General features: G+C 42.0%; 2 protein-coding genes across 2 annotated transcripts in view; one reads left to right on the top strand and one right to left on the bottom strand.

Annotated features, from left to right (window-relative positions):
* Nucleotides 1-11,733, top strand: part of NAT10 (N-acetyltransferase 10) — a 103,014-nt gene extending 91,281 nt beyond the window's left edge. Inside the window, exons 29-30 of the transcript XR_013952040.1 lie at nucleotides 8,690-8,895; nucleotides 9,135-11,733. The gene's annotated coding sequence lies outside the window, so the exon portion shown is untranslated. The remainder of the gene's footprint in view (nucleotides 1-8,689; nucleotides 8,896-9,134) is intronic.
* The window catches only part of ABTB2 (ankyrin repeat and BTB domain containing 2), a 140,853-nt gene that overhangs the window by 61,774 nt on the left and 59,013 nt on the right, over nucleotides 1-20,066 (bottom strand). The window lies entirely within an intron of this gene.

Below are 20,066 nucleotides of genomic sequence, written 5' to 3'. Positions count from 1 at the left end.
GACGGGGTTTATTTTCTAGGAGTGTTTTGATGGCACTAAATTTCTGATAGCACTAGAGACAAGCCACAATTCTGCCTCAGCAACGAAGCTATTGCTCTTTTAATTTGAATTCCCTCAAGTAAACACTCGGATGTATTTGGCAGTTTTTTCCCCACAGTACAGCACATCATTCTCTTACTATTATTAACATTTTGCAATTCTCTGTTTCCTCACATCAAAGCACCCTGGAGATCTTTTCAACAATGACCAATTGTTTTGAGCGACTCAGAAGTGGAGTTGAGGAATTCCACTTATTTACCAACTGCTGCATTTTGTCCTCTATCTTAGCAATACCTGAGACTATTTCTCACATCATCTGCAGCACTAAAGGACCAACTCATACCATCTACATTCATGCCTGGCTTTCTTCCATGCCGTATCTCACTTGCTCTGGCTTCTAGCACCTATGTTACTCTCTACTTTGACACCTGCAGTCTTCTTTCTTGCCCCTCCATCATCACCATGTTTGTAGTTTCCCCAGGATGCAGTTTTTCAAGGCTTGGTGCCAATTACTAACAGGAGTAGATACAATCCCTATTTTTGAATGTACCCTTTGGGGGTAGCAACACCATAAGAATTTGGCAATATTTTTAAAGCCTGCAGGGAAGGAAAAAAATATCCACTACAAGGCTCTGTCCTGTATCTCACATTGCATAAATGCCAAATGCATTTCAAAGTCGGTCTAAGTCTCTTGGTTGTAGCCATTTATAGTTTGTATAAAAAGCATAACTTGTACACTTCCATTACAGCCCTAAATATAACTGCCCCAAGCAAGTATTCGCTTTTCAAACAGTACCTCTTTGAATTTTGTTTTCAAAAGAATGTTGTTGCCATTATATTATTTATAGACATTTACGTTAAGATCTAAATACTTGGTTAGGAAACCACTCAGATTAATGGATCCCCAGCATTGTTTTAAAACTCTAAATAGCTCTGAAGAAAAACAGGTTGCCTATATTTTTATTATACAACATCTTTTCTGCATAAGCATAAATAGCAGCACTGTTTACAGCTCTCAGACTGAATGGGCGTGGTTCTTTGAAGAATCTTGAAACGCTACCACATGGCTGTTTTGGGGGGGGGGGGTTGTTGTTATTGTTTTAATATGGCATCTGTGTAGAGGATGAAAACTAGAATCTCAATGTTCTTACGTTTTTAAACAGGGGAAACACATTTTGATATCCTTACTGTGCACATGCAACATATCTGTAACAGATTCAGCCATCCAGAAACTGATTTTCCAGGTGAACTATCTTCCTAAATCTTTCTTGCACCAGAATTCCAATTATACCATTTTATAGCACACAATATCCCCAAAAGCAAAACTCAGTAACAGAGAGAATCAGGCCACTGCCAGCAATTCTTTTCTTGACCCTTGGAATCTAACTATTTGCTGAAGTGAACTCCTTCAGATAAGATGATGAAAAAACAGGAAAAATTGCTTTTTGGAAGAAGTAAAACGGAAAGCATTTTTTTTTTTAAGAACAAGGCAGGTTCTTGTTACTTAACAGTACTTGGTTCACAGAGGGACACTGACAGTGTCCCTAGAAGAAATACCACCACATAGCTCTCAAAGCGAGCATGCGAACAGCAAGAGCACAGTCAGCACTCCAAATACAGAAGTTCTCACAGACAATATGCAAAAATAATATCATGATTTTGTACCTCCAATTTCTACAAGAGAGAAAACCAAGATCATTTTCTTTAAACATTGTGGAATCCCGGCTGCTAGCTATGAAGTGGCATTTCTCGTACTTTTGCCACAAGAGCAGCTCAGCCCCACCCACATCCCCATTGGCAAATTCTGAGGGACCAGCAGCGTAGGAAACAGCTCCTGGAGTGCCTACACACTTACCTGAGACTGTGAGGCCTGTTCTAAATACCTTTCAAAATCAGGAAAACCCAACTATCTTCCAGGTAATCTTGAATTATGCTGTGATAAAATAACTTATCCATAGTCACAGCGATCATTCAAACAGCAAAACCACAATGTACTTACTAGAGATCACCCGAGGAAGGACACAAAGTGGCTGCAACCAAAAAAGCAGGCAGCTGTTACCGTTCTGCATAGCTCTCTCCCTTTTCAATTAGCACCCATCTCCAACAATGAGGAAGCATGCTCCTAAATTCCTGTGGAGACATTCCTATGGCTGGATCTTGTGCACAGATTACAAGGAACTTTTTTTTTTTTTTTTAAATAAACTATCATACCATTAACTCTGCCTATAAAACTTCTGTAGTCATCAGGCTATAAGACAAAATTCGTATTTTTTATTTTGCTGGTTCTCTGCTGAAGCCAGGCTACGTTGCTCTGCACCGCATTTCTCTCTCACATGGCAACATGCAGCATCTCTACTGCTGTGCAGCAGAGATGCACAGCATGGAAGTACTTGAAAAGCAAAGGTCCATACCACATAAATAATCCCGTACCACATAAGTAAGCACTTTTTGGATCCAGCTGTTTGTATGCAACCACTATATCCTAGTAACATTAATAGCTTTGACTATTGCCAAGAAAAAATGTCTTAGCAGACTTTTTAAATTTGTTGTGGAGGAAAGCAAAAGCTAGAACCACGGCAGATGCAGATTTGAGCAGGATCAACTACTTAAGAATATATTTTCCTCCAACGGCACTCTTTTCCTTTCACCAAATTAGTAAAGCAGTAATTTGAATAAGATTTGAATGTTAAAACAGGACAAGCTGGTAAAAGCTAGAACTAGACTCCGCTGCCATACAATTTAGGGAATTTCAAAATGCAGACGTGGAATAAGTAAAGGTTGGAATAGGAGAAAGGACACATCACGTGGATCTGAATCCCAGGTGCTCCACAGCATATGCGCAGTTGACATTTTACTTTAGACCCATCTTATCCCCAAAAGAAATACAACAGTAATGGGTAAAAAACAGGAGAACAAAGAAGACTCAGAGGCTGGAAACAGATGCCAAGAAGAAGGGCAGCAGGAAGGGAACTGAGAAAAAACAAACAAACCACTCCTTGATGGAGGAATCAGTGAAAGATTGGGAGAGCACTGGAAAACATTTCAACAAGGAACAGACACTGCTTTCTTAACATATATGTATATTTTTCCTAAAAATTTTGGGGGTCTCACACAACTTATAATGCTACATATCCTTTAGCCACCGATATCATTTGACTTCCTTCCTTCACCTCGTTCCCTGGAAAGTGACATGATAAACAAAGGGTGATCCAGCAGAGTTTGGACATGCTGCCTCTCAATATTGATGGAATCTGATATCCCTGGTAGCTATCTGGGCAAAGTTATTCAGTTTCCATGTGCAATTCTTGTGGGATAATTTCAAAGATCACCTTAATATGACATGAAGATAAAGGAATCCATTTTTGATACTCTGCTTTGAACGCTGAAGATACTTGGTTTTGTTTTGTTTTTGCTGTTTTACAGTTTTTCAGGGCAAAACAATCAGCCAAACACTAAGAGAAAAATGCTACAATCTCCTTACTACCTATTTTCTTCAACATCCTCTTCACTGCCTATTCTTATTAATAAATCACTGATTTACTGTTATGGCCCTCCAGGCCTGACCACTGCTGCTTCATCTCAGTGGGAGCCAAATGATGATTGAGATGCCAATATATTAGGCTGCCCAGATTCAAAGAAGGATAAGGAACAAAGCATTTGTGCAGAGCAAAGATAAATGAATATAAATCAAGTCCTGAGCCATTTTCTGTGATGGATTAGCACCTTTCTTTGACCTAATAAAGTCAAGAGGTCTCTGTGCTGACAGCAACTAATGTGGAAATATCTGTGCTCCGTAAAGCCAGGAGGAATTCTGATCTCCTGCTCACTGCTACTCTATTTTCTATTTGTATTTTGCTGTGTGTCTCACACAGGTGTAAGCATGTAGTCTCCTTCATCTCACCTTGAGGAATGTCATTGCAGTGTCCACCAAACTGTCTGCAGAGTACAAGAGAAAGGTTTCTTTCATCTCCCCTTGGAGTTTCTTGCCATAATCCTGCCTTTACCAGTAAATCAGCAGGTAACCCCTAGTATTTACCTGGCTAAAGACTGGACAGAAAGGGTCTCTTTAGCACCTGGGGACATTGTATACAACTACACAAAGCCAGCAGCAAAAAGTAGATGTTTTGATCAAATCTGGCAACTGCAATTTTACGAAGAAGAGAAGATTGAGCAAAAAATTGTTACACAGAGAAAAAATCATCAGGACTCAAGTCCAAACCTCTTGGTTTTGGTTATATGCAGTATCTAGAACTGTATTACACAGTGTTTAAAAAGCATTATTGCATTGACAGGTAGTAAATGCTACAGCTTTTGAGAGCAGGAAATACATCAAAGTCCTGCAGCTATTGTAGCCTCTACTATTCTCATTTCCAAGATGCAAGAGTTGTGGATTACTTGTGCAAAATTGTCAAGAGAAGAAAGAGCAGTGTCTCTTCTGTGTTTGTGTTCGCAACATGAGCCTCTGTGTTATGTCTTAGATGAGGTGCCTGGACACTTGAGTCAGTAAAAACAAGCTTTTTACCACCCCAGCTGATCTCACAGCTAGCTCAGGATCTGCAGTGCAAACAAACAGCATGGGATACTCAAGTCACAGCTCTCACATTATCCTACCCCAGAGGTGACTGGCACTTGTATAACCTGCTGTCTTTGTCCAGAGACTGAATCACCTTTCACCCTATTTAATGAGCTGACCTGATGAAAGATTGTCGTTATAACATGCTTCAGGCCAGATCGCACCCATATGTCTCTGCACTACCCATTCCATGCAGGCTCACCCAGCTAAGAGGTAGCATCTCAAAGACACCTAGGGCATTAAAAATGGGCTGGGGGCTTGGTACTCTCATTACCAAGCTTTAAACTTTCATTTAACTACCACCAGTAATGGAGCTGCTGTGCTCCTGCCTCTCTCTTAACCCTGAGCTTTGTGTTCCTGGCGCCTGCTTTTGTCAGAATTGGCATTTGTGCAGTTGTATCACACGATGCTTCAGGAAACACAGGGATGTCTCTCTTTTTTGTTATCCCCTCTCTCAGCAGTCACATCAATGCCCTGAATCAGCGTAAGCACTGCATAAACACACAAATGCCAGCGTAGGCATGACAGAGGCAGCGGGAGCACGTTTGGGGGCAAGAGGGGATGGGCAAGACTGCAGCAACACCAATTTACTTCGTCTTAAGCTGCCATGAAACCACACCCTTATATTGCCACCACATCTTGCAGATGTAATATAAGCTGCAGAAATATGGAGAATCATAAATTAAGTAGGAACCTTTAAATGCATCTCTTTTGCTTTTATAAAAAAAAAAGTAAAAAGATTTACTTTTAGAAATTAGTAGAAAACTTATCTGTAGTTTCGGTATTCTGAGACAAATTGAATTTGCCAAGTGCAAGAAGTTGTTTATAAGAAAAGAAACAGAGAACTGGAAGTGGTTCCAGAAAATTTATTATGATCCACCTGACTGTAGCCAAAACATTACATCAGCCCAGATAGCCTGAGAACTGGAACAATATTACTCTCAAATTAGCAAGTTGCTTGGTACAACAGGCAGGGAGAAATGGTTTTGCAGGAGGTCTGGGTTCTCTCTCTAGTTCTGCTAGATACCATGGGCAAGTCTCCTTCTAAACTTATTACCCATAACTGATAAAAAAAAGACATTTTTTCTCTTTACTCCTCACAGTTGTTTATTTTACTTTTTTTAAAAAGGTCTTAAAATACTCAGGACCGTTAGCATATCTTGCTACCGCTTCCAGAATTTGCAGTGCTTACCCCAGGTCAGGGTCCCCAGTTGAACCCACAGCCACTACTTGTTACCCCACTATGTGCTGTGTAATAAACATGCAATCAGAGGTGGGATTTCTTGGTTCACACTTGAAGATGGATGAATGCAAGGTAGTTCCAACCCAAAAGCTATACAGCCATTTTAGCATGGTGCTGATGACAAGTTAGACTCGAGTAGTGCCAGCGTGCCAAGGAATTCTACATGTAGTGCTGTGCTTGAAAAAGGAAAATACAACATAATGTGCAAAAAGTCCAGCTGATGTTTGAATATTTTAAGGATCATAATTAAAGAATACTTCCTCAATATTCAATCTCATTCCAAAACAAAATACTGTGCTGAACTAGTTACAGTATGACAGCTCATCTAATAATGTTCTTCCTCCATCAATGCAATTAAAGCATGTATGTTCCTGACTTCAGCTGGAGGGTGATTTCTCTCATTTAGCAAAATTGATAAATTACACATTTTATGAGAGTCTAAGCTGCCAAGAATCATAAACTCTCTGATGGAGCTGGCATGACATCATTAATTTTAAAGCACCTTTACAGATGCCTTTTACCTTGAAGCATCTAAAAGAACTTTCTTACACATCAAACAAGGTGGTTCATAGGCAGTGCTTCCTGGAAAAAGGAAATACAGCCACTGCTGAAGTGAAAGGAGAAAAAAAAAAAACAAAACAGTAGCTGCCCACACACAGCAACAATGTCCTATTAAGAAATGAAAACTGCCGTCCTGTGGACATACAAACTGTTCTGCCATTCTTAAGACTGATCTGAGGAATGATGAGAAATCAGGGCTGGACTAATGCATTTGGCAAGTTCAAAGCATACCGCAGTGCCACAGCTCATTAAAGCCCTAGCTCTGTTCAGGACCCCTCCTCTCTCCTTCCCCGCAGAGATGGTCAGAGATAGATGGGGAGTGTGGAAGAGTCTTCGCTCAATGGCCACAGTACTTGTGCTGGGCCAGCCAAGGGACATACTGACAAGACAGGCTTGGCTGTGTGTTGCTGATTCTCTGAGGGTCTTACCATGGCCTAAAACACTCAGGACAGGGCTATCATTTTAGACTCTCTTCAGTTAAGCAGATGTTCCTATAGTCCTTCACAGTCACTGAGAACACAATTTAAAGCATATTCTTGCAATATCAATTTCAAATGAAAGTGAAAACTTTCACGTAGTTGTGCAGACGCAGGATTTACAAGCAAGCTTTCATGCTTGTGACTCAGTCCGGCCGTGTCTGCTGAGGAGACAAATGCTACAGATTTTAACATAACCCACAGGCTACTTTTTCATAACTTTGAATGATTAATTTATTTTACGAATGTAGTGAATTTGCATGCTGCATTCTCAGAGGTCCAACTGTTTGGCTCATGTCACTTGTTTTCCGAAAGCTGAAATTTTAATGAAGCATCCTGATACAGTTTAACATGAACAGCATCTTTCCAACTGTTTTAACTCACTTGTGACACATGTAGTTCACAGTTTTCTTCATTTCCCAGCCTAAACTGTTGTGTAAAGTTGCTCCTGTGTGCTTCTTAACAGCTGCCATATTCAGCCCCGAAGGCTGCTACTATAGGGCAGTTAGGGAAACCTTCCACATTACTCACATAGATGTATTGGTCATCTTAATATGTGGTGCAATACTTGGGTAAAAGCTGCAGAAGTACAAACATTACTGTTATATCATAGAAAAAATACTCTGCAGTCGAGGAAACAGAGGTAGGAAATTCTCTGCTCACGAAACATGTATTTTTTTGTTCCGTAGTACAGTGGCAAGTGTCAGAACACAGGAATACCAGTTGCCATGAAACTTACTGACACCCTCTGTGTAAGTTTTCCTTCCTCAAGATTTCTGTCTATACAGAAATAGTATTTAGTAATGTTACCTTTTCAGAAAGATCTTCAGGCAAATGTAAAAGGTGTTTTTTTTGATAGACTTTTTCTACCTTTTCCACCTCTCCCAGACCCATACAGACTGGAGTGTTCTGATGAAAGAAGACCTTAAATAAGGTTCAGCTTCTGAAAATTCAATTCTTACAATGGTGAATCCTCTTAAACAGCTCCAGTAATCTCCCATTAATCTGCCACCAGAGCTGACATTCTGGAAAAAAATATAATCACTTCTTAATCCTTTTGGGCTGGGGGAAGTTCCAGGGTACAACGCTGAAACAAAAACATTTAATATCTGAGCTTAAGTTTTCATTAAATCATAAGAAATCTGCCCAGGATAAAGAGGCTCCCCTTCCAACTTATCAGCAAGTTTCCTCTCCAACAGATACCTCCATGAACACCTACAGCATCTCCAGATGGAAGAATACAGTCCCTAAGTATGCATGGCAGAGCGTTTCATCCAGACTCACAGAAGATGTTGGGCCTTCACTGATTTCTGTAAAGTGATCTCTGGCACTGATTTGAGTAAAAATGGTTTCATCAACTCAGAAAGAGCGTCTCTTATAAGCCTAATCACATCATCCCTAAAGTCTACGTTAAGTCTAAACCATACCATAGGTCATACTGTATGTGTTTAATCTATACAGTATATAAATCTTATAAGCACAGAGCAAGTGAAAAGCAGAACGCAGGAAATTCTACCGGCCAAACACAGGTCATCTATCTCAAAGAGGCTATATATGTTTTTTTATATAGCTTTTTGATTTTTGCTGCCAAATGCCTTTTCCACAAATAAAAGTCAAGTATATTTGTTGCATCAAGTTTTATTCCCAATTTTTCCTATTGTATCTTACAATGAAAGGAAGTGCACTTTAGACATATTAGTATTTTCCTTCTCCCCGCCAAGCACAAGGAAAGAAAATGCACTTTTGCCTACACCTGCGTGCTGCCTGAAACCTGAGAACTGGATCTTTGTTTTGCAGCTGGAGAAATGGAGGCACAGGCATCAAAGACCTTGCCCTGCATCGCTCCTCAGGACTGTGGCAGAGCAGGAAATCCAGAGCTCTGGAAGTCAGACATGCTCCACGGAAGAGGGTGGGAAAACAGGAGTGGTTACCCAACCATCCTCTTCCTATTTTGGAGTATTAGTTACTGGAGTGATTAGACAGGCCACCTATGCAGTCTTCAGGTAAAATACTTCTGCACAGAGCAGTCTTATGCAACATACTGCACTGTACCTGGGTTACAGCTTAAAGGAGCAAGGCATTTCTACGTGGATGTAGTTTATTCAGTATATAGAGCTGGGAGGCACAAAAAAAAAAAACAAAAACAACAACAACAAAAACACCATCATTTGACACCCAAGTCTACTTGAGCATTCTTTTGGTCACCCCTTGGCTTACTTTCTTTATGTTTGCTTTCTCCTAGGAGACAGTGCCACCACAACTTGCATCACTACAAAAAAAAGAATGCAAGAGTCCAGAAGAAACTGAAACACGAAGTATACCATTTCTCCTATTCTCTCCCTTTATTAGAGCAGCATCACTGTTTTGCTTCATTGCTTCTGTGCACCAGACTAACAGCTTCCAAGATTTTTCCGCAAGAGAATCCAAACCCAGCACAGTACTCTGGATGCTTTTTCCAGTGCGCACACATTCCCCCAGCTGACTTCTTTCATTTCCAAGTTATTGTACCATTAGAATGACAACATGAGATTTATTAGATCGCAGATATATCTTAAATAACCCAGAGAGGCGCTGACATTCCCTGCTCTCAATGGGGCCTATGCAAACCCCCCCTCTCTCCTGCTGGAAGGGCAAGCTGAGATCAGATTGATGTCGAGTTTTTCAGCAGGGGATGATTAAAAATAAAAATCTGGGGGAGGGTAGATATTTTGAAGAAAAACTTCTCTATTCTCAAAAGAAAAGGGAAACTATTTTGAAGTAGCATTATAAACCATACGGCTGTGCTGAACCAGAGGTTATAGTGGGAAAAGACTTAGTAGGCTGTAAAGGCAACAGTAGGCTTAGTACATAGCTCATGGGACACAGCAGCAGAAATATTGAATTTAGTCCAGTCTGCCACTAAATCATGTGACTAAGGCATTTCCCTCAGTTTTCTCATCTGTTAAACAGTTAACAATACTGCTTCCCACTTACGAGGCCTCAGAGATGCCTGGAAAATGCTCTGAGAGGCAGAGGAAGGAAGCAGTATGGCAGACAAAAGCTCTCAGATCAGTCTTCACAGAGGCGAGATCCTATTGTTGTGAGCACTGAATGCATGACCCACTGAGACGAAAGGCCAAGTGCTAGTTCACTGCTTTATATAAAGCACAGTACTATACATCAGCCTCATTGCAAGGCTATTTCATAACTGTTTTTCCCCCCAAAAGCCTTCTTAGAAAAAATAACCCAAACAGCAAGAAGAGCTTCAGCAAACAGATATAGTTAGCAGCTTTCTCGATGGAAGCATTAGACTGAAAAGCAATCAGTTTATTGTCTCTTCGCTACAAGGTGGGTATGGCTGGAATTGCAGATTTCTGGTGTTCACAACTGGGACCCGAACTGCTAGCCCTGGGGACCACGGGGACAAGTAGGGGAACAGCCCAGAGGCCTTCTGTCCAAACCCACGTGTGGTACAGGGGCTGGACCTCTGCACTCGTGGTACCTTTTACGTCCTGATGAAAGTGCAAGCTTTTCATACTGATAGAAAACATTTCCAAAACCAATTATTTGACAAAGAAGCCATTTTACGACGAGTTACGAGATAAGGCCAAAACCTCTCTGTGCTCTCCGGCCTTTAGAAGGCTGCCAGGAGATGAAAGGCAAGCCTGGGCATGCAGTGGAGCAGCAAACCACTCCTAACGTCACCAGATCCACACATCGGAAGTTCTCCTCATTGCCAGAGTGCGACTGGAGGGCAATAAATCAGTTGTGGTTAGACTAAAAGACGCAGCTTCGCCAGCCACCTTCACTTGGTGCTTTATGCAAAGCTTCCCTTAGTTTGAAGCTTTGAGCCTTGCAGATCATCAGCAGATGAGCACGGGGCTGGGTTTGCCACAGGTAAGCTACAGAAGGATGTTGTTCCAGACACGGGAACGGGACGCTAGACTTCCCTGATTATATCCTCAGTGGGGTCTTCTGTTCAGAGGGATTTTGAAGGAGACATTTTACTCCTTGCCTCCTTTCTCCACCTATGAACAGGGGAGTAATATGGACATTTTTATTAAATGTTCAGATTTTTAAAGGCATCTAGTATGGAAGGATATACTGTACATTTCTGCAGCACAACTTCCGACCAAGGACTTTTCCTGTTTCATATTTATACTGCTTTTGAACAGCGGATGAGTCAGGTTAAATAGGGAAAGGAAAACGAGTACCCTGGAAGGAGGGCCACAGTGGATTAAGTAAGAGTCACAGAGCGTCCTGCAGGAGAGCAGGTTCCTGCGGGTACGCAGACGGCAGAGGCCCCAGAGAGGATCGTTTACCATAATTCTGCAGTGAGTAATGAATCCACGTGGCTTCCAGCCGGGAGCATGTGATCCGTTTAGCTTCTTAGCAGAGGAAAAGGCCTTTCCCCACCACATCCTGACGGGACTGCACCAACAGATACTCAGACAGCTGAGCCACGCGCAGGTGCTCCACTGTCCCCTCTTGTATGGAGCCCATCCATACCGAAACTGCACAGTGCCACTCACTTATCATTCTACCTGTTCTTGACCTAGGTTGTCACCTTTAGATGAAAGTTGCTTCTTTCCTTGCAGCTCTCCACATTCCCTGCTTGGTCCTGAGCAACTTCAGCCACTGGCAATGACATCACCCCAGCTGGGACCCGGGGATCCAGCCCCGTGGGGGTCTCTGGCACAGCGAGTCTGAACCGCGTCCAAGTTTGTGACAGGCAGAGCCATCCTTTCTCAAATAATAGCCAAAATATAATGGATTGTTTCGTCATGTAAGAGAGTCAGATTTTTATTTTATTTTTATTCCAAACCCATTCCTTCCAAAAATAAAAGGCAAATAAATGGTCAGTTCAGCCTCTCTGCTGCCTTTCACAAGGCCATGACTAAGGGCTGGCAGGCTCGCAGCCAGACTGTGAAATGGATGAATTTCCCCTCCCCGCTCTTTTAAAAAGCACAATATCTTGGCTCACCCTAACGCCTCTAATCTCTTTTCAACATTCATACATTCTCCCATCCAGCTAGAAAGCACATGCTGCTGTTGCATAGCCTTTAAAAAAAAAAAAACATTCCTTGTTCATTTTGTTATTCAACATCTTCTGTTTGATCCTGCACGATGGAAGCAGAGTGATTTTGGAATGCCCATAAATCACACCACATAAAATAGTCTGAAATAAATTTTTCTTATTATTAATTTGTTTTACAGCATATCATTGCAACCAGCTTAGCCTGCCACGTATAAAGGCTGGATTGCTATCTGTAAAAGAATAAAAAAAAAGAAAAAAAAAAACCATGAACATGAACTAGCTGTAGCACATACCACTGGAAGCAGGGGATGAGCGAATGGCAAGGAGACAGTCCTTGCTGTCGTTTTCACATTTGTAGTGCTCCAAAATAATAGTAACATTTTAAAGATTGGGTGCTATGTCAAATTTTGAAAAAAAAAAAATCAGAGCCATTTACAAAATTGTAACACTGACCTTCTGCAGCTTCACACAATTACTGGTTACTCTGTCATAGCAAACATTTAGCAGAATAGAAGAGATGTTAAACTTCCTCTGTTTGGCACAAGGAATGCCAGTCTCTCTTTTCCTGATGCTTGACTTTGGAGGCTTTGCTTTTAACCTGTCACTTTCTCAAGATATCATACAGAGGCAGTGCAAGTGTCACAGCAATATATTCCACTTGATACCACTCTCAACTCAAAGCAATTTTACATCTAGGTTCACTGGACCATCTCCTGCTACCTACTGGCCAAAGAAAGCCAAATCGTGTTCTCACAGTGTCACCAACTAAGCCGTATGGGGCTGCCTCAGACCTACTTATACAGAAACTGGAAGTGAAAAGTGTCTTGGAGATCTTGCTACATCTTCTGAAAAACAAATGTCAAGATGAGAGTGGTTCTCTACAAGTTCCTTAAGGCAACAAAAGCCTACCTGGGAGTCTGTTGGTAATACCAAATTAGAGGGCTAAAATAAAGTGATAAAGTTACAGAAGAATTGGAAAACAAACAAACAACAACAAAAAAAAACCAGCATCCTATTGAAAAAATGCTTGCTTTGTTTCGCTACACAGATTCTATCAAGCTGAAGCCTCATGGAAAGGGGAGGGAAAGTGTTATTTCACACTCTTAATTCTTTTCCAGTTCTTGTGGTTTACCAGTTACATTTTTCTGCTAAACACTTAGCTTCTCTGCTCTTCTGCTTGGAGACAGAGCCTTGCAACAGTAAAATGGCCTAAATGGTTACACAGAGTTTCATTTTGAATAATAAAGCGGTAACATTTCAATGGGAGTTCGCATTAGGCCAATAGCAAGGGCAGTGTATTGGTACTTGAGTCCTGCCACGCAGTCCATTGCCAGAGCTCTAGGTCTGGATCTCTGAGTGCCAGCTCTCAGGTTGAAGAGGCAGACAACGACCCATCCCGGGCATGCTGCTCACTCCTTTGAGGCATCCTTCTGCTCACTGAGGGTTTGGTTTGGCTTCTTTACATTTGACACTCAATACAAAAATCAGATGCGGAGGTTGGCCAGCAGCTGCAAGACCCTTGGACATTTGACAAACGACACCGGCTGTACCCAGAGTCCCTCCGGTAACAGACTCGCAGTCCGTGGCCAGGTGACTCGTGCCCGTGGCACCAACTCCATTCTCCCAGGGCTACGGCTGCAGCTTAAAGTTGCCCTAAATGACAGCCAGTTGGCTCACTGAAGATAAGGAGCAGGATCCCGTCTGGCAAGTGGGCAATATACACAAACTCAAGCCCCAAGATAACAGGACACGGCAGGCAATATTTAATTTCTGTGAGAAACCACACTTCCCTGCCGCACAGGAATGACTGGGGACAAAAGAGCAGCACGGGCTGTTTAGACAGACAGACTGTATCACCAGCTCCCCGTCAGCCTGCGTAGCGCTGCCGTGCCAGCCAAACGACCACGTGTTTGCTTTTGCAGCATGGGCAGCAGGGACAGCAACTTTTGCACAAGTTTCATAGACAAGATTGCAGTGAGGTAGAGAACGCTCTCAAAGCTTGTATTAATAACAGGGTTCGTGTTATCAGCTGAGGGAGAGAGGGAGCAGAGAGGGGATACAGAGTAATCAGATCCCAGCTTAGGCAGGAAAGACAAGGCTGTACTCTGTGTGTACACACACGAAGGACGAGGGGAAGGAAAGCCAGAAAACCTTGTCGTAGTTGACCACACTTGCTTTCCACAACTGAGGTTCGCAGCCACTCTTTTCACTACAAAAGAAACAAAATAAATATAAGCAAAGTAGAGGATTTGTGTGAGCTCTGTGGGCGTGGGAGCAGGACACATGACATCAGCCAGTATCACAGCAAGCCTGTGAATCATCTGGTAACCAAATGAGAAGTTCCTGCCCAAACAATACACGCAGTGTGAGACTGCAGGTCTTGCAGGCAAGAGCTCTGAGCTCACAGATCGAGAACTAGAAAAAGCCCGCAGTTCTGGCAGAATGGAAGCCCCTAACAGCCACATTTAACAACAGAATATGAAGGACACCCTGGGCTCTGCAGTGGTTGCATTTTATCTAACCCTGAGAACCAGAAGAACCTCAAATCTACAGAGAAATCTTTGCTCCTGTTTCACCCCACAACCACTCTGCTGAAAACTGGCCCCAGAACTTACACATAATAAATCAAAAAGATTTAAAGATCTTCCTAGACTCTTTTGAGTGCCACCAAAGAGTTATTTATTATGTTAAGTAAAACCCCAAATGCCCTACTTAGGAACCTGGGAATCCAGCTCCAACCCAGATCTGGCCAACCAGGAGCAACTCAGGAGCAAGACAAAGGCCTGGATGTCACCTCAAAACAATCCCACAACTCAGGGAACAGAAAGGTAGTAACACTCAACAAAATGCAAGGAATATGCAAACTTAAACAGCAAATGCCAGAGCAGAAGATTAAAATAAATCACAGCTGAAGCAAATCTAGTGAAAACCACAACTATAATAAAAAACAGACAGAAAAAACACAACATAGCTGGGTCACCAGCTATGAGTTTTTTCTACAGCGTTTATTTTTCTCTGATAATGTTTCCAGTAAGTCCCAGAAAAATATATCTCATTGTGAAACCTATAAGAACAGTCCTGAGTTACAGGAATGTATACATGCACAGATGCATGAGAAACTGAAGGGGATTTTAGGAAACAACACAGTCTATGATTTCTACAAACCAGCATAGTTGCAGTCCTCTCTGAAATAACATCTGTAGGCACTGAGGGGAGGCAGAAAGGAAATACGCTCCTTAAAAACATGCTCCACTTCTTTTTTACAAGCAAAACCACATACATACTCCACCACTGTTAGCCCATACTATAAGGCCAGTGTGATCAGCAGCCCCTGGGGCTCTCTTATTTGAGCATTCAGGAGTCACGAGAGACCTGCAGGAAAGGCCATGTCCAGAAGCTACAAAAGCAAACAAATCCCAAATTGTTATGCTCTTTACAGCAGTCCTGTGAGATGTTGCAGCACAAGCTACCACAATTCTGCAGTACAAACACTGGGAAAATCAAGGGATACACACCTGCCAGGGGCACACCTGGAGAAAAAGCAAGACTAATTTCTACTAACAACAATTAGTTGAGTTGTTTTATCCAAACAAGCAGCTGGAATTCTGCTTTTCTGTGTATGCAGCTCCCCCTTCTCCTCTCCTTTAGCCATCTCCATCCTCCTTCTTTAATCATTTCCTCTTCTGTGGTTGTCGCAGCTGAGTGCCAGAGCTCATCTGACACTGAAAGCTGTTTGGAAGAGAAAACACAGTGCCTTGCACTGCAGGTCTTGATATATAGCAAGTGTCCTGAAGTGAGCTTTGGGTTTGGTGGAGAGCTTGTGCTGGGCTGGTCCTGCCTTCTACGTGTCCCAGTTCATGTTTTAGCCACGTGCTGCCAGGCTTAGCTAAGCCACGAATAGCACCTTCTCCACTGTGACAACAGAGCACACTGCGCTATTAAACTTTCTGCCTGAACTATCCAAAATGGAACCACGGACATAGTTAAGCAGTGTATTAGTTGCATGGAATCGGCATATTTAAGACAGCCCGCTGCAACAACAGGACTACCCCGACAGCAATCCCAAGAAATGACGACTCATATTTAACACAGGAATGAAAGACCTGTTTCTCGTCTTGCATACACTAGGGTGCTGTGATGCCTCTGCCTTATACAACTTGTGTACCAACATCAGGATGCGCAAAAAGAGACTGAGAGACTATTCTGGCACTTGAAAGGCTTTGCAGAAAAGCACAGGCAGAAGTTACGTTATGTAGTATACCTTCCACTATGCAAGCATGCTTTAGCAGCCTCCAGATATCTTACCTTAGAGAAGGAAGAATACTAATGAACAGTGCAGTTTGGTAATTGACTCTGGGCAGAAAAATAAGGGTAAGCTGAAGATGCACTTTTCTTGACCCTAAAAACCAGACAATCCCCCCACGTTGCTGTTAAATGGGGCAGGGGAAGGCATACAGATACACCTACCCATCTCTCATGCATTGGGCGTTCAGCCAGCACCACACTTGCAGGCCAGCCAGTGGCAGATTAACACACCAGACTTGCTTTTGATGGCTTATATTCCTTTCTGCCTTACTTACATGTCACAACACAGGAAAACCCTGGTGAACCAAGTAAATTTCCCAGTAAACCATTTGCTCCTCTTGAAGAGACCGAGAGTCTGGGTTGTATTGGCAGGAGGAAATGGTGAGAGGCTTGCAAAGTAAGCCTTGCATAACCTCGGTGACATCAAAGGCTTGCCAGGGTTTTAAATCAGATCAAAATTTGACTATGCAGCATATGCACTAGAACCAATCAAAACTAAGATATCCTTAGAAGCAACTTATGATTCATACTCAAACATTAACCAAGAACTTTTCTTTACAATTCCTGTCTTTATTTTCGTAGAGGAGAGCAGTTTAAGGTAAGATTATTTCTATTTACTATATCAATTTATAGGCCTTCCAAAGAAACTGCTTAAAACGTCTGAGCCCATGCAGAGAACACCAGAATACTACACATCTGACTGAATTTCAGCGAAGCATTTCTGCAGAAAATTAAGAATAGATAAGAAGGGCACAAGGAAAGAGGATAAAGTGTGATCAGCAGAGGGGGAAAAACCCAACCTATTACTTGCTAGGTTTTTTGAGAGGCAAATAACTGACCTGAATGAAAGCACAAATACCTGCTTACTGCATTACATTTTGCATCATGAATGATACATACACCTCCCCTCTGTATTGAAAATAAAACTCTCACTTGAGCTTTCATGGTTACTGTGCATCCAGAGAGTCTCAAGATTAAATGACATCCTTAGGTTACAACTGGGAAACATGCACAGTTTTGTAGCTCATAAGTAAAAGTTTTATATTTTAGCTGTTTCCCAATTCAAGAAAAGCTTGGGTTGTATCTAGAAGACATTCACTGTCTGCAGAGGGACAGGTCAAAGCAAGGAGAGATCACACTCTTGAGAGCCAACCTAATTCAAACATCACGATAGCCCCCAGGCTCCAAATTCACAGTTTAGGGACAAAGCTCCCACGTAGAAGGTATGTCACTTGCTGCTCATGTGCAGGAACCACACCACACCAGCAGACTGCGTCTCACCACCAGCTACATGCACTGGAACCTGGCATGAACTTGTAGCTGAGAGGAACATCCAGTGCCAGCAGGAATAAGAGCACTGTCCCCTGCTTTTCCAGTCTATACACCTAGGGTGAACCTGCAGAGGAGCCCCTAACTCCCTGCCATCACTCCAGCCAAAGGACAGGTGGCATGCCACAACTGCACCATTCACTTCTTGCTGACACCGAAATTACCTCAGCAAGGCTGTACTAAGCATGCACTGAAAATAAATGTGCACTATATGCGTAAAGACACATTATTGTGAAACAGAGGTATATGTACTTCACAGTAGCAGAAGCGACTGACTGCCTAAGCTTAGGATTACATGTATAGTTTAGTTAGGGTCATGTTTTGCACAGACAAGAGTTCATAAATGCCTTTGTTCCTTAGTCAGCTAGGTAAGACAAATTTATTCAGATGGAACAGATATATGAACAGCAACAAGGATTAATTACCACATAATTAATTAATGGAAGAGTCTGGATGAAATGATAAACCAGTGGAAAGATTAAAACCATTTGAACTAGATCCCTAGTAAATAGATCCATTCATTACCATTAACACATGCAGACAGCATTACTCTCTCTCTCTGCCATATAAAGTTGTACTTAATTATGCAGTACAGCCATTGACACCTGAGATCTATTCAATATCAGCTATACTCTTACAAGACCAGACTCTTTGAGAAGAGAGAACTTTGTGGATATCTGACACTGTCTCAACATCTGCTACCTTGGCATAGTATCTGCTTAACATAGCAACAACCTCACATGGCAAGTTACAGATGCAGAAAATAAACGGGGCGGTGGTGGTGGTATACTTAATGTCAAAGGCATGAACTTCATATTTTATCACATCCATTTTATGCATAAATACAATGGGGCACAAGAAGCTCACTGACTCTTGGTAAACCATTTACCATGCTCTACTCTCAACACAAGCTTCCTTTTTGGACTACAAAGTGCTGGAGGTTGTCAGACCAATGTGAATAGGCTATGCTGCATGTCACTGACAAAACACACTTTCTCTCTTCAGTGGAAGATAAAACTTTCACCTCACAGAGTCCAAGAAAGGAATAATGAAAGGGCTACGAGATTAAATCAACCCAAATTGATAATGAACTCCAGGTTTGTTTTGAATTGAGCTCACTATTCAGTTGTGTCCTTTGCACCGAGTGACTCAGGGGATTGGTTTGGAATCAGGAATGTTTTGAATTGCTATGTTCTGGATTTCATTACTCCCCTCTGGGCAAGTCGATGCATTTGAGAGCCTGAAACTTCATTTGCAGAAATTCTGCTATAGCTGGAAAAGCAGGAATTAAAGCAACCCAGAGAGAATATGTGCTGATACCTCTGAGTCAGCATTCAAATTCCTGTTTCATTTCAACATTTACCAAGTCTGGAATGGGGGGGGTGGTGGGAAGGGGCAGCGAGAGGGAAAGAGGCTTTCCTTACAGTACCAGCAGCACACAACCATGTGTGTGGTACGGGAAACAGTCTTGGTTCTCTGCTTTTCACAAACGTCCCCCCCACGCACGCACACATGAAGAAGCTCATTGTATAATACTTACAATTCTATTCCTGTTCCTGGTTTACTCTGTTTCTCACCTTCCTACCAGCTGGTGGCTGTTACTGCTATCTCATCTGGAACTAGGGAGAGGTTCCCTTTTGACAGGAGACTTGTTGCTGCAAGTCTATATTTAACATTCTTTCTAACTGGTTCATTTACTAACACAAGATAATTAGCTTCCAGAAACAATTGGTGTAGCTCAAAGAACTCACTCACCGAGACTGTAACCAAAGTTTTGTTCTCTTTTTTTTTAGCCAAAAGTAAGGAAAAAAAAAAAATAGAAAAAGGACAGAGCATATGTTCAAAACAAAACTTGAAGCAAAGCCTCTGCCAGCTCCTGTGCAGTACTGAAACCCAGGTGATAACAACGCATAATGAAGGAATGCACAGAAACAGAAAGCTAAATACTGCAGTACAAGTGGACCTCAATTTTGATTGCAATTATCTGAAAGATATATTTTTCTACTCCTTATAGCCATTGTTTCTCATCTCTCACTGCCAACAACAGTCATAGAGCTGTTATAGGCAACTCAAATATGAGACCAAAAAATAATGGGGATACTGCCTTGGCACATACTGTACATTGAAGTAATTTGATTTAAAAGACTACATTACAACTCTTACTTCCACACCAACCCGTCTTCCCATGAAGCAGCCAGAAGACAGCACTTAGATCACAACTTTATGCTTCTTAAGGAGTTGAAATAAATAGTCACACGTATGCCATATTTAAGACAGAAAAAAAAGAAATACCTGTTTTGGGAGGGGTGGGGATAGAAAGAATATTCTCAGATGTTCAAAGGCAGAGGTGGGAAAATAAGATGGTGAGGTGGCCCCCAGGGAGCGGTTTGCACAGTAAAAGACTGAAGCACTAAAATAAAACAGTTGACAGAGATCACCATCAGTGACACTTCAATGAAGGCATTTCAAAAAGTACAAGCAAGAATAGCCCTTGTCTGGTTACAGCAGGCAAGTGCTGGTTGT

The sequence above is a fragment of the Anser brachyrhynchus genome, assembly GCF_964034855.1.
Source record: "Anser brachyrhynchus genome assembly, chromosome: 5".
Classification (NCBI taxonomy): domain Eukaryota; kingdom Metazoa; phylum Chordata; class Aves; order Anseriformes; family Anatidae; genus Anser; species Anser brachyrhynchus.
This window is presented reverse-complemented; position numbering and strand designations above follow the sequence as displayed.